This window comes from Tamandua tetradactyla, chromosome 14, assembly GCF_023851605.1.
Source record: "Tamandua tetradactyla isolate mTamTet1 chromosome 14, mTamTet1.pri, whole genome shotgun sequence".
NCBI lineage: Eukaryota > Metazoa > Chordata > Mammalia > Pilosa > Myrmecophagidae > Tamandua > Tamandua tetradactyla.
Window position 1 is genome coordinate 46,958,302 of NC_135340.1, and position 27,488 is coordinate 46,985,789.

Sequence of the window (27,488 nt, forward strand, 5' to 3'; positions counted from 1 at the left end):
GTTTAATAGTGTTTCATAAGGATCATAGAGCCCATTTCTCCTGCCCAATTGATGGGACCCTGTATGCTCTTTCAGCAAATTTGTAATGAGATTACTAAGTACAAGTACTATTCCAGTTACCCAGTGATGGTAGTAAACCAGGTAGGCGTGGTGCCTGGCCTCTGGGCCCTCAAAATAAACTAGATAATAAACATGAAATGAAACAACAAAATATGTACAGATTGTAGAAGGTGATATGCAGGATACAATCTGGAAGTAACCGAGGGGAAGGGGGCAACCAAATCAGACAGGGTTAACTAGAAAGGTTGCTCTGAGATGACATTTAAGTTGAGAACAAAAGGATGAGTGAGAGTTAGGCAAGTGAGGATTCAGGGGAAAAGTGCTCCAAGAAGAGGGACCAGCAAAGACCAAGGCCTTGATTCAGGGAAAAACTGGCTGGATGGAAGGAGCAGTGAGGGGACCTAAAGGAGTGGGAGGTGACGTTGAGAGGAGGGGGAGGCAGTTCTTGTCAAGAGGAGGAGTGTGTAAAGCCCAACTCACATCTCTGCAGTGGACAGGAGTGCCGAAAGAAAGAATAAAGAGCTCTGGGATCCCTTCAAGAGGAAGAGAAATAATCTCATTATAAGGTCTGTAAATTTCCTTGATATTTTTCAGGAGAGACCATGTGATAGTGTGTGTCTATTAGATTAGGCTAAACTACCACTCAGCTTCAGATGGCATGCTAATCTTGAATGCAGCTGGCTAAAATGGTTGATTAGCATCCAAATCAGGAGGCCCATGGTTTAAAGGCAAATACTCCATGCATTTCTCTTACCCATCATACAATCAATACTTTTGCTAATAAAATTAATTTTTTAAATGAGTTTTATCCATGAAACTAATGGCTAGTAATTGTACTTGAAATTTGACTCTTACTGATGAAAGTACAGGTACACAATTTTATGGATTGACCAAAACATTTTAAATTCGCTCCCCACTCATGCATGCACAGAGGGTATAAGAATCAATGAGGCATATAGCTCGTATGTTATGGATGGAATCCAAGGTTTGATTCCAAATTGGCCCTGTTTTCGGGAACCAAGGATTGCTCTTTTTCCAATGCTGGTCTTGAGGGTAATAGAACCCTGCTTCTGGAATATTGTCACTCAAGCTGTGGTCGAAGCACCTATAAAACCTAGACCTGGGACTTCATAAAATTTACAGAACAAGTTGTTTGAACTGATTTTTACTTGCTTGCAAATAAATGTTTGTGGCAGAATTCTGAGACTTGCTTTCTTTAAAATCTGGTAGCAAAGTAAGGGGAGATGTTAATCTATGGTCATCTCAAATGATTTAGTGGCTACCATTTTTTTTATTAAAAAGCACCTAAGAGAGTTTTCTTGACCAAACTGGCATATATGTGTTTGCAACACATTCCCAGATTGACAAAAATCTGGCAGCACGCATTTAAAAGGGAGATTTGGAGGAAAGTAAAATATGGTTGATGAGAACTCTAGATTTAAAATATGAACCGTGAGTAACTGCATCAGAGGATGTACGTTTTCTGCAATTGGCAATAAGGTCTTTAATATAAGGTAAAGCCCATCCCAAAACAGGAGGATTGTGGAACAAGAACGGTCAAGATCTAGATAGGAGAACTAATACCCTTTAGACAGGGTTTCCTACATGAGGCTAATTAACAATTGGAAGGGCTGGGCATTCCAGAAGTGTATACATGGGAAGGGGCTTCACCGTGCCTCCAGTGACTTGGAGCTGTGAGCAGAGACCAGGTCAGGCTCAGTTCTCAAGACATGCAGGTAAATATTATCATAATACTCTACTCGGGGTTAACCTACTAAATAATTGAGAATATATCTATAGCAGTTTCTGTGGCCTAACAGTTTCTTATAAGTTTTTCTACAAGATGCTTTCCAATTATGTATAATCATAATTTATTTTAAGATAGGCCAATGAGGAAGTCAACATTATGTGTGGAGAAAATTAACTCCAGAAAGATTAAGTGCAAATTACAGAATTCAAATCCAGAGGCTTCTTTTAGTTAATTACCTTTAGGAGAAGTAAAATAATTCAGTAAAATAATGGGACCTAGGAAAAGACTGAGATATTGAAAATCTTAGATATTCAAGATATTGAGAAGGGGTTCCTTTGTGACAGTATTGAGAATGCACCTGAGAGACCCTAATTAAGGGAACTTGATTGACTAAGGCTCCCGGTGCTCTGAATTTCATTGCCAAGTTTACTCCAAGGCCTTGCTCTACCCCCTCCTCCACTCACTGAATGCAGCAGGGATAATAAGCCAGGCCCATTCTTGGAGATGGAGCTATTCAATAGCCACCTTTAGCTCGAGGGCCCTGATGGCTCCCTGAACCTTCCTTGGATTGTCTGGCAATCTAGGGTGCTTTGACCCAATCTTCCATTTTTCTCTTCTTTGGTTGTCTTCAAACTGGCATTCCAATGTGACGGCTCTAGGCTGTCCCAACCTTTTCTGGCTCCCTCCCTGTACCAGTATGAGAGGATTATGTACCTAAAAAAGCCATGTTTTAATCCTAATCCATTTTGTGGAGGCAGCCCTTTCTTTTAATCCCTGTAGGTTGGAAACTTGATTAGATTATCTCCATAGAGATGTGACTCGCTCAGTTGTGGGTATTGACCTTTCATTAGAGGGAGATGTGATTCCATCCATTCAAGGTGGGTCTTGATTAGTTTACTGGAAACCTTTAAAAGAAGAACCATATTTTGGAAAAGCTTAAGAGCCATGAGAACCACGAGAGCCCACTTAGCCAAAGACCTTTGGGGATGAAGAAGGAAAATGCCCCTGGGGTTGCTTCATGAAACAAGAAGCTTGGAGAGAAAGCTAGCAGAAGTTGCCATGTTCACCATGTGTTTTTCCAGTTCAGAGAGAAACCTTGAACTTCACTGGCCTTCTTGAACCAAGGTATCTTTCCCTGGATGCCTTAGATTGTACATTCCCATAGCCTTCCCTTCATTTGGACATTTTTGGCCTTAAAACTAAACTGGCAACTTAATGAATTTCCTTTTTAAAAGTCATCCTGTTTCTTCTATATCACATTCTGGCAGCTAGCAAACTAGAATACCCCCTGTTTTCTATCATGGGCATTTCACCCAATTAAATCTTTGCACATTTACTCACATCCAGGCATTTGTTTCTTGAAGGACCTGGACACATAATTCTTTCTACCATTTTTACCAAATACTTCAAATGAGAAAATAGTCATGATTACTTTGTACTCAATCCCTTCTCTCTTAATCCTATGGATCACTAAAATCTTCAGATGAAAAATTAATTTTGAATATAGACATATAGTAGCTTTGGCAATTCTGAGCTGAAGTTATTAAAGCCTGTCATTAAGTGTCCCTCTTTAAGGGGACATTTAGGTCATAAGTTGTGATTCTTAGAAATGTTCTTGAAAATACATAGGGAGATTTTTAAATGCCTTTTTGCAGATACAGGACAGCCACGTCATTTTTTTAATAAAACAAATTCCCAGAGCAGTAACTCAGGTTTTAGATTATGCATTTGTACAAAATTAGATATAAATGAGAATTTAGAAATCTTTGTCCCAACCCCTCCCCCACTTTTTTTGACCGAAGGAGAAATTTAGGCTCAGATGGGTAAGAGAGCCTACCCTAGGCACACATGGCGTTGGCTTCAGAGATGTGGTATAACACCCATGTCCAAATGCTCAGTACTGCGTGGCAAGCACCGCTTCAAGCTGCTTCCAGCTGAAGAAGCTTCTGGGCTATGGAAAAGCATTTAAAGGAGGACTTGCTCATCATTTTGAACTGCCCTTTGCAAATTCAAAGGAAATAGAAAGAGCATCAGACTTTACATGCTATGGGAATCTGACCTATTGTCATGTCTCTCCTATTGTCTGTCTGGCCTTGGGCAATTCCAATGTGATCCCTGGACTTTAGCTTGGTCTGTTAAATTAGGTTAACATGAACGTCCTTTCCACTCTCACAGCTTTTATCTGTCCCAGGAATGTAAAGGGAGGGGGGGGCTGTCAAATAGTTAAATACAGAGTAGGGCAGAGCAAAGGGAAGTCACAAAGTCAAGAAGTATCTGACTTTTCCATTGTAAGATAAATATTTAAGTTTCTAAGACTATTAAACGGCAGTGACGAGTGTTACAATACAGGTTTAGAAAAAAATCTAACTGGGATTAGTTCAGCTTTGTACAGTTTATCTGGTCACTGAAGGGAGAACAAACGGAGTTGAAGATGCTGGCAAGAGAACTGACAATGGGGTCCAGACACCAATAAAGAAAAGTACGATCAGAAGAGTGTTAACAACTTCAGAAAAGTGGAAGATAAGGGTCTCATGGAGTTTTTCTTGAGGATTAAATTGATAATCAATGTATAAAACTTTGCCAGGAACTGTGCATGGTCTGTGATTTTACCCTACTTACAAGCTAACAAGTTGGCCCCCACAGGATGCCATAGAAGACACAAAACTCCTGGGTCAGAAAAAAAAAAAAGAATTTTATTACTCACAGCAAGTGTAGTAGCCTAGGATTTCATACTCATTTGTGAGGTTTCTCTGCGTCTGCCAAGACTCATACCGGCCTGAGTTAAATGATTGTATGCATGGTGGGTTACTGTATAGAAGAGGAACACTAAGCTTGGAGGGTCACCATTTTTAAGTAAATGGAAGCAAACCTGCTCTTTGTCCAGAATGAGACATTTCCTCATCCCTCAAGATGTCTTGTTGCAACCACAAACCTGAAAAATGGTTTGGGTAAAGATTGGTCAGGGCCTCACATTCTTGGCATATCCAACAAGAACATTCAGAGACTCTCAGAAAAATCATGACAGATTTTTTTCTTCCTAAGACTTAGCAGTGCCCAGCAGACAGTAGGCTTTCCATAAATATTAGCTACATTGATGGTTGTGCAGATATTAATGATTAAGTTGAATTCTAGCAAAAATTCAGAGGAAATCAAGATTTATAGTAAGAGGTATATATGTTACTAGTGATAAGAATCTTGATATTAAAACTCCAGCAATATGAAAATTCTGGGGTGTTAAACTTATTTGGAGATGAACTATAAAGAGAATAAGAACTAGAAGTCTTTGAACAAATTTGTAACAGAAAATTACCTTTGTAACTACTGTGTATGTAGGAAACAAGGAACCAGAACACATGATGAAATATCTACAGCAAGTCATAATGTAATCATATTTTTTTTGCAAACACAATAGAAAAATGAGAGGTGCATAAAAAGAAACACAACTGTGGCTGAGAAGGCTCATTTTACATCATACACCATTTAAAAGGGGAACATCTGGATATGCAAAACTGGAAAAGAAATTTCTCAGAATGATTCCCAAAGCAAGGGAATGAACTAAATTACCACCCCAGACTCCTAAGTAAGATCCATTATGATCTAATTTGAAGGTTATGTAAAAACACAAACCACACTATTGAACCCAACCTCCAGCCCCTTTCCTTTGGATTTTTTCTCCAGTGTCACAAAGATGATAGGGCTCCTCTATGCTTTCTCTTATGAGCTTGTCCAGTCTTTACTTCTTGTCCCTTACTCTCTAATCTCAAAATCTTTATGAGAATGAAAAGGCATTCCCAACTAGAGACGAGGAGTGTGGCTTATAATTGAATACTCAATAAAACTATTTTATTTTATGTGCTCTGATATTAATCTTAATTGAGAGGCTATTTTCTCAGGCTCTCTGGATGAGAACACTGGTTCCAAAGAGTACTAGGAAATGTTTCTATTAATGTCATAAGATTATTCCCCTCTCCTCCCAAACGAATATTCACTGCTCAAACCCTAGCGCAAGCTGTAATTACTGATCTGATCTTATTCAAGGTTTTTCTTTCTAGCTAAGATTGAAACACCATTATTTTTTTAAAAACAAAGCCAAGCACAAAACCAAAACAGAATTGAGCCTAACTGCACCCAGATGAATTGGATTGTGGCACAACTGTACTCTTAGATTCATCATCTGGTTTTTGTCCAAGTGACTTTATTTCAGATTAGCTAATTGGGGCCACCTTTAGAATCTTGTTTGTGTAGGATTTGGGACAACTGACTTAAATTTCAACTGGATTTGACAGCTCAGCTGTAGCACTGATTATTGGTGTGGTTAAATCTCCTAGATTTTAGGGCCCAGGTTGCAGTTTCACCAGGTTTATCTCCAGGCAGATCCCAGGTTCCTGAGAGCTCAAAGAGCAGATGCAGCATCTTCTCTTATACATTATTCAGAAGATGAAGGCAAAAGAAAAGGGTGTGCTACCAACTTTATAAAAATAAAATTGGCCTAGTGTAAAATTAAATGGTGGGACTTTTTTCTTTCAAATGTGTATTAGTGTAAAATTAAATGGTGGGACTTTTTTCTTTCAAATGTGTATTAATTTTTAAAAAAGGCTTATTTTTAAGAAGTCTCAGATAACCATTAACTTTATGTAGATGTAATTTGTTTGTTTTACAAAAAGTTGGCTATGTTTATTTATTCACAATCAGTTGACTGACTCAATGTGCTTCAAGACCACAAAGAAACCATTTCTCCTTTACTCCGTCACGAGTCCTAGGGCTGGACCCAGATTGCCAGGAGTGCTGCTTGGGGCCCATTCACAGGTCTACAAGTTTCCCATTGGGGGTAAGCTGTGACTGCGTGAGATTAGCCAGGCAGGTCACTGATGTTGCTGTTGAGCCTGGTCTTAAAGTCACCAGGAACTACTTTGGGTATTTGGTTAATGAGACTCATCCAGAAGCAGCCCACAGTATTGCAGGTGACACCTTTCCAGAGAGTCCATCCTCTGCATACATGCACCCTGGCTTAGGGCAGCCTGGATGCAAGCTGATGCTCCTCCTACTTGCTGTAAGTCCCTTGAGAGTCCAATGACTGAGGTGGGGCTCAAACAGGTCTTCACCATCAGGTCATCTCCAACGCGTTGGGTGCCATAATATGCACATATCACGGTCGGACGGGTGAACGTCACCCCCCGGTCCTCCCAGGAGCACCCGCTGAAGTGCTGGCATGGGCCTGGACACTTAGGCGGCGTCCTGGAGGCTCTGTCCGCAGTGAAGTCAATGGGGTCGGGGGCCTCCTGGCTGTAGTACTCTTGAATCAGCACGGGGTGTTCTGTGATGCCATGGCCTTTGGCCTACCAGCCCAGGTTGAGTTCTTTTGGAGCGATTTTCTTGGGCAATTCATACATGTTCTTCACAAACTCCATGCCAACAGCCACTTCATTTTCAGACTCTTGTGACACTGAAAGGCAATCGGTGACTTCCACTGAATGTTTTGTCGACAGTTCCCAGCAGGGTCCCCATAACTCGGGCCGCGCCCTCGTTGCTTCGCTCACAGCTGTTACTGTAGCGCGAAAACCAGGAACGAGGCCACAGGCCTCCAGGAATGTTTCCCGAAGTTAGAACAGGCTGAGACTAGGCTGAGACTAAGGATCCGTAGTAGTTTCGGGAAGCAGGTTTCATTTGCTATGGCCATAGGGCTCAGTGAGTAACCTCTGCAAGTCTGAGCCCCGAACAAAAGGCAACCTTAGCTTTTATAGACTCTTTGACATGTTAAAGACAAGGTACACAACTGGCTGATTTAAGTTGAGAATGGCCCAGAGCTGAACCGTTGAGAGACCCCCACCCCAGGAATGTCTTCTTTGGCCTGCATGCATCTTCACCAGTTCCTGAAGGCTGGGGGAGGGGGTTTCTATACCAGGAAATGTGCCTTATCTCGCTTGCCTGCAAGGAGAGGGGGTTTGGGGATTTTTCACAGAAAGCACAGCTAAACCAGAAAGACTGAAAGGCCTGCCTGCTACATTACGATGGAAGCCAAAATGACCGGGTGCAGCCTGACCACGTGGCGGCCAGGGAAAGGCTGCAGGAGAACGGACCAGGCAACCGCAGCGCAGCAGCGTGGGAATCTGTGCCGGGGCTTGCGTTGATGCCCGGGTCTGCCCCAAGCCGCTGTCGTAGCTGCTGCCGCCTCAGGGTCGGAAGATGAGGCCGGGACCCATGCTGGAGCCGGAGCCGGAGCCCGGGTTGGGGTTGGGGCTTGGGTGGTAGTGTAGCAGGCAGGCCTCCCCCTCTTTCTGATTTAGCTGTGCTCTCTGTGGAAAATCCCGAAACCCCCTCCCCTAGTCTTCAGGAACTGGTGAAAATGCACATAGGCAAGATAAGATATTCCTGGGGTGGGAGCCCCTCAACAGTCTATCGGCCCTGGGCCATTAAGCCCTGGGTCATTCTCAGCTTAAATCCGCCAATTGTTTACCTTGTCTTTAACATATTGTACAGTCTATAAAAGCTAAGGTCGACTTTTGTTCGGGGCTCAGACTTTCGAGGTGACTCGGCTGGGCCCCGTGCGCTCGAGCTAATAAATCACTTGCTTCCTGAAACTGCGGTCTCTTAGTCTCAGCCTGCTCTAGTTTCGCAGAACGTTCCTGGAGGCCTGCGGCCTCAATCCTGGTTTTCCCGCTACAGTAGCCGGTGCGGGAGCTGGAGTGGCGGGAGGCGAACGTGCTGGTGCCATCTCGTTGAGTGAGAAGCCGAGTGTTTGCTTGAGACATCAGCTCAACTTAGTCCTAGCTCTACTCCAGGTGTGAACCTACTTTTTTTTTTTAATCCTTTGAGAGTGATCCTTTGAGAGTTGATGATACACAATGAATTGCATTTTTGTTAATGATCACATTTAGTAAAACAGCTGGTCTTTTAATACTGCAAGAGCAAACACTCTTTTCACTGTCATAGAAAGCTATGCCACCTGCTGGCTTACAGGTAGCAGCACCCTGTAATGAGTATGGCTAGAAGAAAAGATCAGATCCCATTTAGGTGTGCCTTGCTCTTGCTCCTGTTTTCCCTTATCCTTGGGGCATCATAAATTCCAGCTCAGTAGTTAGCATTGTCTTCTTCCTGGCAAGGAACATCCTCATATCTCATATAACTCTAGGATACAGGCTTTAGACACTCCTGTGTTAAATGAGAAAAAAACAAAACTAAACAGCTTGTCCTGAAGAAGATACGCTGTGAAAGTCATCCAAAAATCCATTAACATATCTGTTGGTGAGTGAAACTAAATTATGAAAACAGTAAATGCAATCAAGAAGGGAGCGCCCTGGAAGGACTTTAATGAGGGTCAGTTGCCTTAAAAAGCAGAATTAGCACTGCAGAGAAAAATCTGAAAGATAGTGCATCCAACAGCCTTTTTTAAAAAGTAGTTTCACTGCGATAATAAACTCACACGCCATGCAATCTACCCAAGTGTACAATCAATGACGTTTAGTCTACTCACAGAGTTGTGTATTCATCACCAAATTCAATTTTAGAACATTTTCCTTACTCCAAAAAGAAAAACCACATACCTCTTGATGGTCATCTTTCCAAACTGAACAATCATTGGATTTTATTGTAATCACAGAGTTGAGCATTCATTCCTATGATTAATTTTAGAAAATTTTCATTACTCTGAAAAAAAAACCCATATCCTTTAACAAACACCTCTCAATTTCCCCCATCCCTACATAACCACTAATCTATTTCTATCTACATAGATTTATTTATGTTTATATTTTATTTTATACAAATGAAATCATACAATATGTGTACTTGGTGTCTGGTTTATTTCACTTAGCATAATGTTGTGTTTTTAAAAAATTATTATTATTATTATTATTGTTTTGGGGGTACATAGTCTGGGAATCGAACCCAGGTCTCCCGCATGGAAGGCCAGCATTCTGCCACTGAAAAAATATATATTTTTTAAATTGGAGAAGTTGTAGGTTTACAAAAAAATCATATAAAAACTTTAATGTTCCCATATACCCACCTATTGTTGATCCTTTGCATTAGTGTGGTACTTTTGTTATAATTGATGAAAGAATATTAAAATAGTATTATTAACCACAGTCCCTAGTTTACATTAGGTGCATTTTTCCCATATACCATGCTACTATTAACGCTTTGTATTAGTATTATATATTTGTTGTAATTCACGAAAGAACATTCTTAAACATGTACTATTAACACCAGTTCATCACACACAACAGAGTTCACTGTGATATACAATCTCGGGTTTAATATTCTAACTTTCATTTTCATAACATATACTGCCTAAACCTTTTCAACTATTTTCACAACCATAATTCAGCACTGTTAATTACTCACAATAAAGTACTACTGTCACCACCATCCATTCCAAACCTTTACAATCAACCTACATAGAAATTCTGTACAAATTAATCATCAGTTCCACATTCTCTACCCCAATATATTCCTTGGTAACTTATATTCTAGATGATATCCCTGTGATCTTTTTATTATAACTAGTTCATATCAGTGAGATCACACAATATTTGTCCTTTTGTGCCTGGCTTATTTCACTCAGCATAATGTCCTCAAGGTTCATCCATGTTGTTGCACGCCTCAGGGCTTCATTTTTAAGTTGAATAGTATTCCAGGGTGTGTGTGTCTGTGTGTGTGTGTGTTCTGTGTTTACCTAGTCATTGACTGATGGACACTTCGGTTGCTTCCATCTTTAGGCAATTATGAATAAAGCTGCTATGAACACCACTGTGAAAATACCTGTTTGAGTCCCTGCTTTAAATTATTCTAGACACATAACTACTAGCATGACTGCTGGGTCATATGGTGATTCTATATATAGTTTCCTGAGGCACTGCTAAACTGTCTTCCATAGCAGCTGCACCATTTTATATTCTCACCAGCAATGAATGAGTGTTCCTATTTTTCCACATCCTCTCCAACTCTAGTAACTACCTGTTTTTTTAATAGTAGCCATTCTAGTGCGTGTAAAAATGGTATCTCATAGTATTGATTTGCATTTCCCAAACAACAAGTGTTGTTGAGCATCCTTCCATGCACTTTTTAGCCATTTGCATGTCCTCTTTGGAGAAGAGTCTTTTACACATTTTAAAATTGAGTTATCTTTTTATTGTTGAACTGTAGAATCTCTATATATTCTGGATATTAAGCCCTTATTGAATATGTGGTTTCCTAATTTTTCTCCCAATTGAATAGGTTGTCTTTTCACTTCCATGACAAAGTCCTTTGAGCTGCAAAAGTTTTTCATTTTGAGGAAGTCCCATGTAACTACTTTTTCTTTTGTTGCTTGCGCTTTGGATTTAAAGTTTAAGGAACCACACCCTAACACAAGATCCTAAAGCAAATCCTGAAGATACTTCCCTACATTTTTTTTCTAGGACTTTTTTAATGCTGGCTTTTATATTTAGGTCTTTGACCCATTTTGAGTTAATTTTTGTATATGTTGTAAGATAAGGGTCCTCTTTCATATTTTGCATATGGATATCCAGCTCTCCTAGCACGATTTGAGACTATTCTTTCCCAATTGAGTGGATTTAACAGCCTTGCCAAAAAAGCAATTGGCCACGGATGTAAGGGTCTATTTTTTTTTTTTTTGTAGTTTGTCAAATATTTTTATTTCTAAAAGTAGTTTCATTAACCAAAAAACAAAGAAAGCAAAGTATGTGACAGTCAACCAAACTATAGTAAAGCCAAAGCCCTAACCCCAGGGACTTTAGCTCAAAAAGGCAGAACTAATTGTCCACACCTGAGCTCTAGAACTAAGAAAAGGGAAAAGGGTATGCCTTCTTAGTCCTGCATGCTCATGCAGCAGTGTAGAAAGAGCAAGGCTTTCTCCCAATTAAATACCACCAAGAAATAATCCCTTAAATGCCATGCTTTTGCCAAAAAAATAGCAGTAATTCACCGCTCTGGTCATCAAAAAATAATGCTAACATTTCTTGAGGAAATAACCAGTCCAACACAGCAGCCAAGCTGCAGCCCAAACAATCAAGACCCTTCTAAACCTCATTCCTGCACCCCTTAACTTGCCACATGCACAGCCTTACTCACCAGTTAAGCAGGAACAAACTGCCCAGCTAAAATCCACTCTTGGAACCGAAGGATGGTCATTTCCTTGAGGGTCTATTTTTGACTCAATTCAATTCCATTAGTTAATATAGTTAACCTTATGCCAGTACTATGCTGTTTTGACCACTGTAGCTTTGTAACATGCTTTAAAGTCAGGAAGTGTGAATCCTCCAATTTTGTTCTTTTTCAAGATGCTTTTGGCTATTGGTGGCCTCTTACCCTTCCAAGTAAATTTGATAATTGGTTTTCCATTTCTGCAAAACAGGCTGTTGGAATTTTGATTGGGACAGAGTTGAATGTGTAAATCATTCTGGGTAGAATTGACATCTTAATGATATTGAGTTTTCCAATCCATGAACACAGCATGTCCTTCCATTTGTATTAGTGTTTTAAAATTTCTTTTAGAATGTTTTGTAGTGTTCTGTGTTCAAGTTCTTTACATCCTTGGTTAAATTTATTCTTAGATATTTGATTCTTTTAGTTGCTATTGTAAATGGACATTTTTTCTTGATTTCCTCTTTTGCATGCTCATTACTAATGTATAGAAACACTATTGATTTTTTTGTAATCGTTTTGCTGAAATTATTAGCTCTAATAGGTTTGTTGTAGATTTGGGGGGACTTTCTATATATAGGATCATGCCATCTGCAAATTTTGAAAGTTTTACTTCTTCCTATCCAATCTGAATACCTTTTATTTCTTTTTCTTGCCTAAGGTTTTTCTCTGGTTAGAACTTCCATTACAATGTTGTGGAACACTGGTGACCATAGGAATCCTTTTCTTGTTCCAGATCTTAGAGGGGAAGCTTTCAGTCTTTCAGCATTGAGTATGATGTTGGCTGTGGACTTTTCATATATGCTTTCCCTCTTGTTGTGAAGTTTGCCTCTATTCCTATTTTTCTAAGTAATTTTATCAAGAAGGGATGCTGATTTTGTCAAATGCCTTTTCTGTGTCAATGGAGATGATCATGAGTTTTCCCCACTTTTTTGTTGATGTGATATATTACATTAATTGATTTTCTTATGTTGCCCTACCCTTGCATAACTGGGATAAAACCTACTTGCGTGGTGTATAATTCTTTTAATGTGCTGTTGGAATCAATTTGCAAGTATTTTGGATTTTTGCAACTATATTCATATGAGAAATTGGTCTGTAATTTTATTTTCCTTCAGTATCTGTATCAGGCTTTAGTGTTAGTTGGCCTCATAGAATGAATTAGGGAGTGTTCCCTCCTCTTCAGTTTTCTGGGAGAGTTTGAGCAGTATGGGTATTAATTATTCTTGGAGTGATTGGTAAATTCACCTGTGAAGTTATCTGGTCCTAGGCTTTTCTATGTTGGGAGGTTTTGATGACTGAGACAATATCTTTGCTTGTAATTGGTCTGTTGAGGTCTCCTATTTCTTGTAGATTCAGTGTAGGTTGTTCATGTGTTTCTAGGAATTTGTTAGTTTCATCTAGGCTGTCTAATTTTTTGCATATACCTTTCATAGTATCCCTCTTATGATCCTTTTTATTTCTGTGTGTTCGGCAGTGCAGTCCTCACCGTCATTTCTGATTTTATTTATTTGCAACTTCTCTTTTTTCTTTGTCTCTCTAGCTAAGGGTTTATTAATTTTATTGATCTTTTTGAAGAACCAACTTTTGCTTTTGTTAATTCTTTCTATTGTTCTTTTATTCTCAATTTTATATATTTCTTCTGTAATCTTAGTTCTTTCCTCCTGACTGCCATGGGATTAGTTTGCTGTTCCTTTACTAGTTCTTCCAGCTGTGCAGTTGGGTTTTTTATTTGAGCTTTTTCATCTTTTTCAATGTAAGCATTTAAATTTACCTCTCATGACTGCCTTTGCTGCATCCTGTAAGTGCTAATATGTTGTGTTCTTGTTTTCATTCATCTCATGATATTTACTGATATCCCTTAAAGTTTCTTCTTTGATCCACTGATTATTTATGTGTTATTTAACTTCCACATATTTGTGGATTTCCATCTGTTATTTTTTTCCAGCTACATTCCATCATTTTCAGTGAAGGTGCTTTGTATGATTTCAATCTATAATTTATTGGAACTTGTTTTGTGGCCCAACATATGGTCTATCCTGGAGAATGACCTATGTGTACTTCAGAAGAATGCATATTCTGCTGTTTTGGGGTGCAATGTTCTGTGTCTGCCTGTTAGGTCTACTTCATTTGTCTTATTATTCAAGTTCTCTGTTTCCTTATTGAACTTCTATCTAGATGGTCTATCTATTGATGAGAGTAACGTTTTGAAATCTCCACCCATTATTGCAGATGTGTGTATTTCTCCCTTCAGTTTTGCCAGTTTGCCTCATGTATTTTGGGGGCACTGGGGTTTAGTGAATATTTATTATTATTATTGTTGCTTCTTGATGAGTTGCCCCTTTTATTAATATATAGTATCCTTCCTTGTCTCTTATAACACCTTTTGACTTCAAGTCTGGATTGTCCAATATTGGTATAGCTACCCCAGCTCTTTCTTGGTTATTTTTTTGCATAGATATCTTTTTCCATCCTTTCACTTTTAATTATTTGTGTCTTTGAGTCCAATATATGTCTCTTCTAAACAACATATAGTTAGATCATGCTTTCTTATCCATTGTGCCAACCTGTGTCTTTTGATTGGGGAGTTTACTTCATTAATCTTCAGTGTTATTACTGTGAGGGCAGTATTTACTTTAGTCATTTTGTGCTTTGGTTTTTATATGACATATCATTTTTTGGCCTCTTTTTTCCTACTACAATCACCTGTTCTGTGTATTTGCTTTTTGTGCTATTTCTGACTGATCCCTTTCTTATTTATGTTTCTATACATATTTTAAAAATACTTTCTTTCTGGTTACCCTGGGGTTTAGATTACCCAATCTACATCTATAACCTAATAATTTGATGAGATACCAGTTTGACTTTAGTAGCATACATGTTCTCTGCTGCCGTATCCCTCTTTCCCCTCTTTATGTTTTTGACCCACTTTTATCACTTTATATTTTGCATGTCTGTTATCAGGAAATATGTTTTTTTCTTATCCAATTGTATCCTGATTCTTATATGAATTAAAGAGAAGAGTTGTATATTGAGGATACAGTACTATTGGGTTTTATTTTAATCCTTTTAGTTACCCTCACTGATAATCTTCATGTCTTCACACGACTCAAGGCCACTTTCTCATGTCTTTTCCTTTCAACCTGCAGAACTCCCTTTAGTAATTCTTGTAGGACATATCTCTTTCTGATAAACTCGCTCAGTTTCTCTTTATCTGTGAATGTTTTAAACTTTGCTTCATTTTTGAAGGACAATTTTGCATAACGAACTTTTGGCTGGAAGCTTTTCTCTCAATACCTTAAATATATCATGCCACTGTCTTCTCACTGCCATGGTTTTTGATGATTAATCAGCACTGAATTCTACTGAGGATCCCTTGTGTATAATGAATTGCTGCTTTCAAAATCCTCTTTATCATTGGCATTTGACATTCTGTTTAGAAGTTTTTCTGTTTCTTTGATTCAGTGTTTGTGGAGTCCTTCTCCAGTCTGTACCATCCTCCAGAGTTCAAAGAAGTGGGAATTTGTGCTTTTAGTCACTAAATCTCTAAGGAGGCTTTTTCAGGGAATGTCTTATATTCCCATGTCGATGACGTCACCCCACCCCCAACAGCCTTTTAGTACACTTTGGGGCATTTGTGGTGTGGTATGCTGGTCTTAGAAATGGCAGACCTCGGCTCTAGTCCAAGTTCTATGGCCCCATGTCAAATGTTCTCTCCTAGGTTTTAAGAGTTGTGGTAAGAAGTGTCAATGGCTGAGAGATTCCAAACAGAGTCAAGAGGTTATCCTGGAGTTTATTCTTATGCATCAAGTAGGTATCATCTTGTTATTCAAGATGTAATGGAGAGGCTGGAGGGAACTGCATGAAAATGTAGAGCTGTGTTCCAGTGGCTATGTTTCTTGAGGATGATTGAATAATGATATAGCTTTCACTAATGTGACTGTGTGATTGTGAAAACCTTGTGTCTGATGCTCCTTTTATCTACCTTGTCAACAAAGGAGTAGAGCATATGGAATAAAAATAAATAATAGGGGGAATAAATGCTAAAATAAATTTAGTTTGAAATGCTAGTGATAAATGAAAGCGAGGGGTAAGGGATATGGTAGGTGTAATCTTTTTTTTTTCTTTCTTTCTTTCCTGTGTTCATTTTATTTCTTTTTTCTATTGTCTTTTTATTTCTTTTTCTGAATTAATGCAAATGTTCTAAGAAATGATGAATATGCAACTAAGTGATGATATTGTGAATTACTGATTATGTATGTTGTTTTATTTTCTTTATTTTTTAATTAATAAATTTTAAAAAAAGAGTTGTTGTAAGATTAAATGATGTAATTAATGTTAAAATACTCATGATTTGTAGGGATGTGACCATGTCTGTAGATATTTTTCATTTTCACAATTGGAAGGTATGTGGGGGGGTGCTATATCTGGTGGATATAGATGTCAGAGATGTTGCTAAGCATACTACTATGCACAGATCAGCCACCCAAAACAAAGACTTATCTGGCCTCAAATGTCAATAGTTCCAAGGTTGAAAAAATGCCATCTAGGTTCCTTTCTGATTTTGCTTGATTCTGATAGGGACATGAGACATGAGAGCCTTTACTAAGAGGGAGTTTTCTGGGTAAGTAAGTAGGGGGTGGGAAGGGAGTTTAGGGAGTATGAGTCAAGTGATGATTTGGACCCTTCGTGATTATATATCAGTCTGATTGTCAGTTTTTACTGACTTCAGCTCCCAAGCTGATAGATGATTAGGATGGGATGGCATTTCTGTATAATATACTGTAGTTGGCACCTATTTCAAAAGGCTGTGTGAAGTGTCTGGGTTATTACCGTTAACTTTTAGTGGCATAATAAATTGGAATCATGTCTATTGAATTTACAGACTCTTCAAGGTCATTTAAATAAGGAAAAATCATATTTTAAAATTTTAAATTTAGCGCATTTGTCTTGTCTTAGTTCTGTAACTAAGATAATAACAACAACAAAAAACAACCAATTGCCTTGAACTCATCACCTACCATGACTCCAGACTCTCTTTTATGGATGTGCTTAGGTAAAATGAGGCTAGAAGCAGCATCCAGATGGAATTAATTCAGAGGATTCCCAGGGCCAGAATTGGAGAATTTAATATGACAAGGAAATCAGAAATGGAGAGACAGCAAATATTAACAGTGAATTGCGGGGTACCTCAAGGCTTAGAAAACTGTTTATAAGAGCTCTATGAGCAACTGTGTCACATAGCGCATTCTGAAAGATCTCTCTAGATTCCTGTTTCTGCCCTCCATCCAGGCACCTCTACCATCCACTCTCCTTGTGTTTCTTAATCATTTCTCCCTTTCCTCACATGACCTTTGGTTGATGTCCTTACTAGACTTTGGTTCAGATGCTTGATTTATTCCTGGATGTGTCCTTTGTCTGTGCTTTGCTTCTGTCACATACACACACCTATCAAGCTCAGACTCCAAAGAACTCAGATCTTAGCTGTATGGGTAGCTATGAAGATTGTTCATGGGATCAAGTTCAGAGTGACCAACCCCTGTGAGGAAAGGGATTAGGAAGGACCACAAATAGCAAAGCTATAGGGCGGTGCAACAGTGGCTCAGTGGCAGAATTCTCACCTGCCACGCCAGAGACCTAGGTTCAATTCCTGGAGCCTGCTCATGACAAAAAAATAAAAATAAAAATAAAACCTACAAGACTAAGAAAATTAAAGTTTTGCTAATCCATATAAGAACTCTTAGCAAGAAGTTATATTTCTAACATTATGGTCTCTTACGAACTTTTTTTGCAGCTTCTATAAACAAGGCAATAGAATTCAAAGAAAACATTCCTTGAATATAGGGACTGAATTTCATTTGCTCTAGTCTCCAGAGACTAGCACATTGCATGAAACATGGTAGTCCCACAATTCATGTTTACTGAATGAAATTCATTTCTAAGTTGTGGTTTTGTTCACTCAAAATTAAGGAAAGATCAGGCTTATGGAAGAATCTTTTTGGGTATAAAAAAGGAAAGGCTAACTACGTTTAACAACTATTCCTCACATTATTGAAATGAGGGAGAGATGAGTGAGCAATCAATGAATTTGAAGAATAAAATATTACTATCTGTACAAATCCCAAGAACACTTGGTTTTGAAGGGGAAGCAAGATACTATTGGTCATTCTTAGAACTTGAAGTGGAGAGGCAGATAGTTCGTTCTGAAACTGTAACCATCGAAGATATGATTCACCAAAATACTTTGTTCTGTTGGAGTGGTATACCCATAATACACGGAGCAACCTGGAGATTACGTGTGCACATGAAGTAGATTTCTAACACTGAGATTACAGAGGGTGTTTGGGGACCACACATATGCTGGCCCTTCACCTTCAGTAAATCTCTTCTTATCTTCCAGACACACACACCACACTCACTCACACTCATACACACTGAGTGATAAGGCACATGGGTTCCGAGGTAAGAGTGTGGGAACGAACTTAACGATGGGCTTGATGGCATATGTGTAAATGGCATTTCGAGATTTGAATCATTTAAAACATACTAGTATAGTGTAGCTCCTTAACTTATGTCAGTTCTTAGTTATTCTGATTCACAAATATTTTTGAGAATCTAATAAAGATATGGACTTTCTAGAGAAATGACATAAGGACACAGGCATAATATTTATATATCGTTTCAGAAAATTTATAGATACTTCTGAGAACCTTAATGATTCCATACTGAAAACCTTTGTCAACACACGATTGTGCAAACCTTGTGACTGACACTCCCTTTATATAGTGTATGGACAGAGGAGTGAGAAAATAAAGACAAAAATAAATAATGGAGGAGTATGGAGTATGGGTATTTTGTTTTGGGTGTTTCTTTTTATTTTTTATTTTCTGGAGTAATGAAAATGTTCTAAAATTGACTGCGGTGATGAATGCATGACTATACGATTATACTGTGAGCTGCTGATTGTATATTTTGGATGATTATATGGTGTGTGAATAAATTTCAATAAAATCGGATAAAAATATAGTATCTTAAAAATGTAAAATAAAAACAAAAACAAAAAACCTCTGTCATGGAAACTGTGGGGTGATTAACTTTATGAGGTGAGTAATCATTTCACAATCAATCCACTGACACATATATATTTATGACAGGGCTTGCAATTCAAATGTCTAGGAGGGTGTTCTAGTTTGAAAGCTGTCAGAATGCAATATACCAGAAACAGAATGGCTTTTAAAAGGTGGAATTTATTAAGTTGCAGACTTACAGTTTGAAGGCCATGAAAATGTTCAAATTAAGGCAAGGCTATGAAAATGTCCAAATTCAGGCACCTACAAGAAATGACCTTCACTCAAGAAAGGCCATTGAAGTTCAGGTTTCTCTCTCAGCTAGTAGGGCACATGGCAACATCTGCTAGCTTTCTCTCCCAGCCTCTTGTTTCATAAAGCTCCCCCAGGGGAATTTTCCTTCTTCATCTACAAAGGTCTCTAGCCCACATAGCCCACATAGCTAGAGACCTTTGTAGGTTCTGGTTGCTCTTTCCAAAATGGTTCCCTCTTAAAGCACTCCAGTAAGCAACCCCACCTTGAATGGGTGGAGACACATCTCCACAGAAACCATCTAATCAAAAGTTACCACCCACAATTAGGTGGGTCACATCTCCATGGGAGCAATCAAAATGCTCCTACCCAGCAATACTGAATGAACATTAAAGGACATGGTTTTTCTGGGGTACACAACAGATTCAAACTGGCACAGAGGGTCAGGCAGGAAACCTAACTTAGTGACTTAGGGAGGACATGGAAGTGTGAGGATTGTGGAGACCTGGTGAGCTCGCACTCCTCTCAAAGGCAGCTACTACTCAGGTCCAGCCACCTGCTGGCATGTGGGTTCAGTACTCTCAGAATTAGATTTTTATAGAAGACAAAATTTTGGATTTTATTAAATTTCCTGATTTTTGGCAAACTATACAAGCAAATAAAAAACAATTGACTACTCTTTTCCCCTCAACATTTTATTATAAAAATTATCAAGAATACAGAAAAGACAGAAGAATTATATAATGAATACCCAGATATTCACCACCTACATGCTACAGGAAACATTTTGCTATATTTGTTTTATCACATATATATCCATCTATTCATCCCTCTAGCCTTCCATCTATCTATTTTAGTTTTTATGTATTTCATACATTAGTGCTAAAATCAATACACTTCCTCTGAAACATTTCTAGCTGTCCATTTTTGGTCTCTATATTGATACCTATTTTTATTTAACTGTGTGTGTGAGCATGTATGTGTGTTTTAAGTGTGGCTTTTAGGTCCTAAGCTTACACACTTGGGGGGTTGAAATGGTTAACCAATAGTTGCCCTGCACTACTGCAGGTAGGACTGATGCTTGATGGTTTTACACTAGAATTTCCCTGAGACGGGTGAGGGTACAAATAATTTGGGATTTCAGAATCCATTTTTAACCCAGATTCAAATCAGAGAGCTATTCATTTTTTCTAAAGTCACAGAATAAAAACAAGCCCCTCTCCCTATGGCTACAAAGAAAACAAAGAAAGAAGGGAGGAATACAATGAGTACTTATTGCAAGAACTGAACAGCTGATGACCAGATAAAGCTGTGTAGGTCAAGGAAATGTAGCGCTTAGGTTCAGGTGTCAACTTGGCCAGGTGATTGTGCCTGCTTGTTCTGTTGCTGTGGACATAAATCATCAGCATGTGAAATTCATCTATGGCTGATCACATCTGTGGTTGGCTAAGGGGCATGCCTTCCACAATGTGTGAGGCTTAAAAGGAGAGATCAGAAGAAAGAAAACTAGCTCAGCACAACCAAGCAGATCAACAGAATGCAGTTCAGGGCTCAGAGGAGCTCAGGCTCAGACATTTGAAGATGCAGAAAGGAATCACATCACCCTGGCCGTTTGAACCCAGCAGCCTGGAGGGAAGGTCAGCATACGTCGACCTGTGTGGTGTGTCTTCCCAAATTAGTAAATTTGTAACTAAATAAATCCCCTTTATAAAATCCATTCCATTTCTGGTATTGCATTCTGGTAGCCTTAGCAAACTAAAACAGAGACAGGGAGATGGGGATCTAAAGGGCCACACAGATAATCAGACAAGCTTCTACCAAGGTTATCAGTGGCAAATATTTTTGCTGATCATGTTGGAAGAAGCAAAGTTTTCTTTAAATAGCAACATCAATAAACACAATAAAAATAAAATGTGTATACCATATTGATGGTATCTTTCATGTATGTACCATGAAAAGCACAATTTTAATAAGAAAGGAAAGAAAGGGAGGAAAAGAAAGGAGGGAAGGAAAGAAAGGAGGGTAAGGAAGGAAAGGAGGGAAGGAAGAAAGAAAGGAAAGGAAGAAAGAATATTCAGCTATGAGGTAGACACTGTTACCAATTATTTCACAGACAAGGAAACTAAGGTTTAGAGAAGTCTTTCTCACACAGATAGGAAGTGGTAGGAATAAGATGTGAACCTGGTCTGTCTTGTACCAAACTCATTATCTTTACCTTGCAATTAGCTGTGAATCCTCTCAAGCTTTTCAATGTTGGAAACAATTAGCTTTGGTAATAAGATACGACTTGAACCAGCTACATAATTTGTCAGGCCCAATGTGAAATGAAAATGTGTGACCCGTTATGTAAACATTATTAAGAACTTCTAGATGGTGACAGCAGAGCTTTAAACCAAGGTGGAGCCTTGTACATAGGGGCCTGGCATGACTGGACAGGTAACACTCATAAATTTGCCTTGAATATAACATTATAACATGGAACTGAGACCTACAGAAATCATCTACAGAGCATAAGCCAGATGCAAGAGGAGGAATCCAATTCAGACTAGAAGAGAGAACATATTAGCCCCTCCAGCCTCTTTAATGTGTCAAAACTGGAAATTTGTATAGGAAACACACCTCGTCATATTTGGAGTTTGCGACATTTAGGTTATATAGTCAAATGCATGTAGGATTCCATGTGTAGAGACCTCCCTCGGTGTTGCTGTAGGAAAGTCTCTGGACTGAGTTTCTCCTGGCCATTGCTGTCAAGATTCTGGTACTCTAGTGGGTGAAAATAGGTAAGCCCCCACCCCATTCTCATCTCTCCCCAATCCTCCCTACAGATTGAGGCTTTTGCCTGCCTTATTGCCTTTCTGTCCCAGGGGATGTCTGATATGCCAGACATGATTGACTCACAAGCCTCTGAAGCCCCCACATACCCTCCATCACACTCTTGATTTTTTGAGATCGGAATCTACTTGTGAGAAGGACTTAAGGATAGACAGGAGGCTGAAAGTCTTTCACGTGATGCATGCTTGATGCATGCAAAGGAACACAGGACTCCCTCGGCAGAATGGAGAAGCTGTCAAACTTGTGTACAAACCACTTCTCTCTGCTAACCCATCTTCCCATTAGCTATCCTTGCTCCTTGGTATAAATCCTTCTCATGGTGTTCCTAGTTGGGGTCCCCTTATTCCCTACCTCATTCAGATGGGCCCATTTACCACCCAGCCCAGAGCTGACCTTTTCTCTCTTCTTTGACGTTAGAATGGTAAATAGCTTTACTAATCATCTTGATTTGTTTTACCCAGGAAACTAAAAAGAAGAAACAGAGGACAACTGAGGCATGCTGACATGCCCAAGATCTCTTGTGGTGCTGATAGAAATCTCGAGTCCCTGCTAGAAAAGAGGGATGGTAATAAAACAAGTCAAACTAACTTGTTTCAAACAAGTCTGCTAATCTTCACCAGATAGACCCTTTTGCTAGTGTAGGTTGCTGATTAACGGACCATGACCCAAAGGCATCCTGCTCCAGACAACTCATGTCCCCCTCGCAGCTCACCCTTCCCTGGCAACTCACCTCTTCCTGGCCCCTCACCATTTCCCCCCACATCCTCGCTTTGTCCCAAACAGCCATATAAATTGACGCCCCAAAGCCAGCCCTTTTGAACAGCAATTTCCTTTTGAACAGCAATTTCCTTTTGGTGCTGCCCCAGCATGCATGCTACTTTAGGTCAAAAAAACTTCTTCTATACTTTAGCTTTCAGAGTCTGTTCATTGTGTTTTCAGCGTAACACTTCTCAACAAGACTTAGTGGTTTTTTTTTTTTTTTTTTTGTCCCTTAGGGCTATCCTATGTGATTGGCCAGGAGAAAATTAATCTCATGCATTAATTTGAGCTAAGATTAATGGCTAACACTAATTTGATGGATGGTTCTCAAATTTTAATGTCTTCACTCAAGGAGGGGTAATGAAGCAATATTAGGCACTTAAGCTGAGCCTTGCAAGATATAGCGCCAGCAGAGAGGCTAGTCCAGCTGCCTTTTAACTCACATTAACAATATAATACTTATTTCACTGAAAGTCCTGTTTCTGTGAAGTAAATGAAGAAACAGTGGGCAATAAATGTATGTTCACTGTTAAATAAATCTTAAATTATATATTTTGCTTATTAATTATTTAAGTTAAAAGATAATGCATTGTGGAGGAGTAAGAACGAGGCACCTTCACCTGGCCAAGTTGACACCTGAACCTAACTACCACACCTCCTCAGGAGCTTTCTCAGACTACCACCCTTCTCCCTCTCCTCATCCCCAAGTTTGGCTTGGTTCATTTGTATCCTACTTTCCTTTCCCTGTTCTACTTAGAGAACTGCATTCCTTTCCCTGTGCTACTTAGCCTACTGCGCTGGTTTGAAAGGATGTATGGACCCTAGAAAAGCCATGTTTTAATCAAAATCCCATTTCCTAATGGAAGAATAATCCCGATCAATGCTGTATGTTTGAATCTGTAATTAGATAATCTCCCTGGAGATGTGATTTAATCAAGAGTGGTTGTTAAACTGGATTAGGTGATGACATGTCTCCACCCATTTGGGTGGGTCTTGATTAGTTTCTGGAGTCCTATAAAAGAGGAAACTTTTAGGAGAAAGAAGGAGATTCAGAGAGAGCAAAGAATGCTGCAGCACCATGAAGCAGAGAGTCCATCAGCCAGAGCTTTGGAGATGAAGAAGGAAAATGCCTCCTGGGGAGCTTCATGAAACAGGAAGCCAGGAGAAAAAGCTAGCAGATGACACTGTGTTCGCCATGTGCCTTCTCACCTGAGAGAGAAACCCTGAACTTCACTGGCCTTCTTGAACCAAGGTATCTTTTCCTGGATGCCTTTGATTGGACATTTCTATAGACTTGCTTTAATTGGGACATTTTCTTGGCCTTAGAACTGTAAACTAGCAACTTATTAAATTCCCCTTTTTAAAAGCCATTCTGTTTCTAGTATATTGCATTCTGGCAGCTAGCAACTAGAACACCTACTTAGAAATGATATTACCCTTTGTGTGATTATAGTGTAACCGTGAAGTTAGGAATAAATGATTATGATTATTAAATCAGTATATAGATATATATATTTCCTTTTATTTTCTAAGTGTTTTAAAATAGACAGAGGAAAATACCTGAAATATCTGAACTGAAATCCAGTTATCTTGATCTCTGATGATTGTATAGCCTTTATCTTGTGTCCCTGTGATTGTAAAAACTTTGTGACTAACCTTCATTTGTACCCATTCATCCGGTTTTTCAACTTGAGGGTCTTATAATCACTAAAGACAGCCCCTAATGTTTATTAATGAAGGGTCTTGGGTCAGTCCGGAATGAACCCACCCTAAATTCAAAGTTATCTTGAAAACCTAGACTGGATCTGAACCAAAATGGTCTACCTGACATGCGCAGTAGTTTAGACTTTAACCTACAAATCATCTATATCTCATTATAATACTAAAAATCATGCCCATCATATTAAGACTGCCATTTTCTTAAATATGTTCTGTGACTAAGCATATAATCAATCTGTGCATGCTCAATAATTAGATCATCTATAATTACATCATCTGGGGCCATTGTGCTCATTATCCTAAAACCTGCCCATCTTTTGATTCTATAAAACCATTAGAATTACTGCAGTTCAGGGAGACAAATTTTGGGTTGCTAGGGTATCTGATCTGCTACACACCTAGCAATAAACTTTTTCTCTCTTTGAAACCCTGGTGTTTCAGGAATTGGTCATTTGGGCACAGAAAGAATCCACCATCTTTGTCCAGTAGCAATATTGCATCTGTCTCCCTGGGTGTACTGTAAGCTCCAGGAGAGCAGATATGTGTTCACCTCTGCATCTCCAGTACCTAGTAAAGGGCCTGGTGTTTAGAAGGGGTTTAAGAAATATTTGCTGAGTAAAATAAAGGACTAGCATGATTATATTAGAATTTTTATTTTCTCCTTTGTGTTTCTTTGTATTTTTCAAATTACAGTGATTATATAACTTTTCATAATCAGGAAAAAATCATTAAATAAGGTTTTCCTTTCCATCTGAGGCTGCAGCTGTTCTCTGCAGAGCCTGCTTGCCTTTGGCACCAATTCCTCTGCTACTGTCCTAGGCAACTTTTCGCCATAGAGTGTGATTATGCTGCATTGTCTGAAATTCTGCCCCAGTTGGGGATATTCTTCCCTGTCTATCACCTTTGGGTTTTGTTTGCCACAAACAGGTGCCTCAGAATCCTACTGTTATCTTCTGCCCTTAGGGATATAGTCAAATGGCTTTCATGACTCTGCAAATAACCTGTTGATAGCACACCATGGCTGTCTTGCCAGCTAGTGATGAGTTGGTGAGATTTCACTGAGTGGAAGTTGTCCTGCAGTGTCTTGAGGATATATCTGTTAGCATGAAACTCTCACACTTCACTCCCCTCCACTCCCTTACATCCAAGAGAACTATAATCACTGTGACTTTTTCTGTTGAGTCAAACTTAAGCTTTTTCAGAGAATTAAGGGAGTGGTTTCATGTTTCAATTTGAGGCTCAAGTTATGGCTTTCTTCTTACAAAATGACAGGATAAATGCTATTATGGTTGTAGCAAAGTAAGAGTAATTTCTCTATATGGTGCTTCAGGTGGCATTTAAAATATTTTTAATACCTCTGAAGGCAAGATAAAATACCTTGTTAGTCTGTAAACATTTTACCAGCCTCCACAATGTTCACCTACACATTGCGATGTTACAAGGATAGTTTGTTACTTCAAATCCTTTTCGGAACAAGTTGGGGAATAAATAAATATAGATGATGCATCAGATGACAGTGAGCCCTTTCAGTCAGAAGAGGTATCATTCTGTTGGTCTGAGTAAGTATTTTTAATTGTTAAATTCTGATTTTTCCATACCCTGATTTCTCTCATCTCAAGCTGCAAACCCACATTAAGTGAAAAAGCTGCAGCACATAGCCTTGTTTTCACGTCTTAGGTCTGTGTATACGTTGCAGGGGTTGACATTTTGATGCCGTTAAGTATTTTCATAGAATTTGGGGGTGACAACTAGCTGTTAATTGATAGAATAACACCTATATTAGAGCAAATAAGACAGACAGTAGGCAAGTCGCATTTATCTGGCATTGAGATGAAAAGCCGATTATGCAGCCAAGACAAATGAGATGAAAACAATTTGGAGATTAGGTTTGTGCCCAGTGTCCTACATTTCGGAAGGATGCAAACATTGGCTTCATGTTTAATATTTCCTATGAATGGCCTCCCTCACTCCCAAGATTATTTGTCTTAGGGTTGAGATAAATGCAAAATCTATCTCAGAGGAGGCTGCATGTATAGCTGGGAACAAAGAAGAACATGACATCAGTGGTCCTGTGCAGGGGTTCTGGGACAATTCTGACATCCCCAATAATGACAGATGAAGTGCAGAGAGGTTACGGTGATTTGGGCTGGGCCACATAAATGGTGGGATGAAACGATGTACCATTGCTGGAGTTATTTGTTATACTGTCATATCCTATTAAAGCTTGTCCCGTCTCTGTGGAGGGCAAAGTCCATTTCCCTGGGAGTGTTCACCAGGATGCCCATCCTTTCTGTGTTCCCTTTACACCTCCCAGCATGCACCTCAAGTGTCCAGTCCGTATTTTCATTTTAGCTGCTCTCCTTCTGGCTCTATCCACTGCTTATACAGATCCCCCTTCCTTGACTTCAGCTCTTGGATAAAAGGAACTCCTTGATCTTGACTAATCACCTAATAGGAAGGGGAACTCTGAGGCCAGAGATGACATCACCTGCCACTTTCCATCTCTAGTCCCTTCTCCTGTTTTGGATTCCTTTCAAATACAACCACCAAAATGCTTGTATTCTTGTATCTGTGTCCGGTTTCTCTGCTGGTTTTTAACCTCTTCCAACTTTCTGGGTCACACACAAAAGTAATCCATCTCAGGGAAGGGCAGAGATTCAATTCAAGAAAGTAGATCACTTATTATATGCAAGATATTACGGGGGATAAAAGGTAACCACAGACAATCTCTTCTTTCAAGTTCAAGTCATTTTGAATTCAGGAGACAATTAAACCCGCAGCCCTTTTGGGAGGTAAAATGTAATAACAACTGTGAGTAATGCTACAGAAGCACAGAACTGGAGAACTGACAGGAGAACTGAGGGAAGTCTTTAGAGAGGAAGTGCCATTTCAGCTGGAGCTTGAAG

The 27,488-nt window shown here is 39.1% G+C and overlaps 1 long non-coding RNA gene and 1 pseudogene across 1 annotated transcript in view; both read right to left on the reverse strand.

Annotated features, from left to right (window-relative positions):
* Nucleotides 1–27,488, reverse strand: part of LOC143655868 (uncharacterized) — a 74,669-nt gene that overhangs the window by 43,809 nt on the left and 3,372 nt on the right. The window lies entirely within an intron of this gene.
* On the reverse strand, nt 6,468–8,559 carry LOC143656490 (eukaryotic translation initiation factor 3 subunit F pseudogene; annotated as a pseudogene).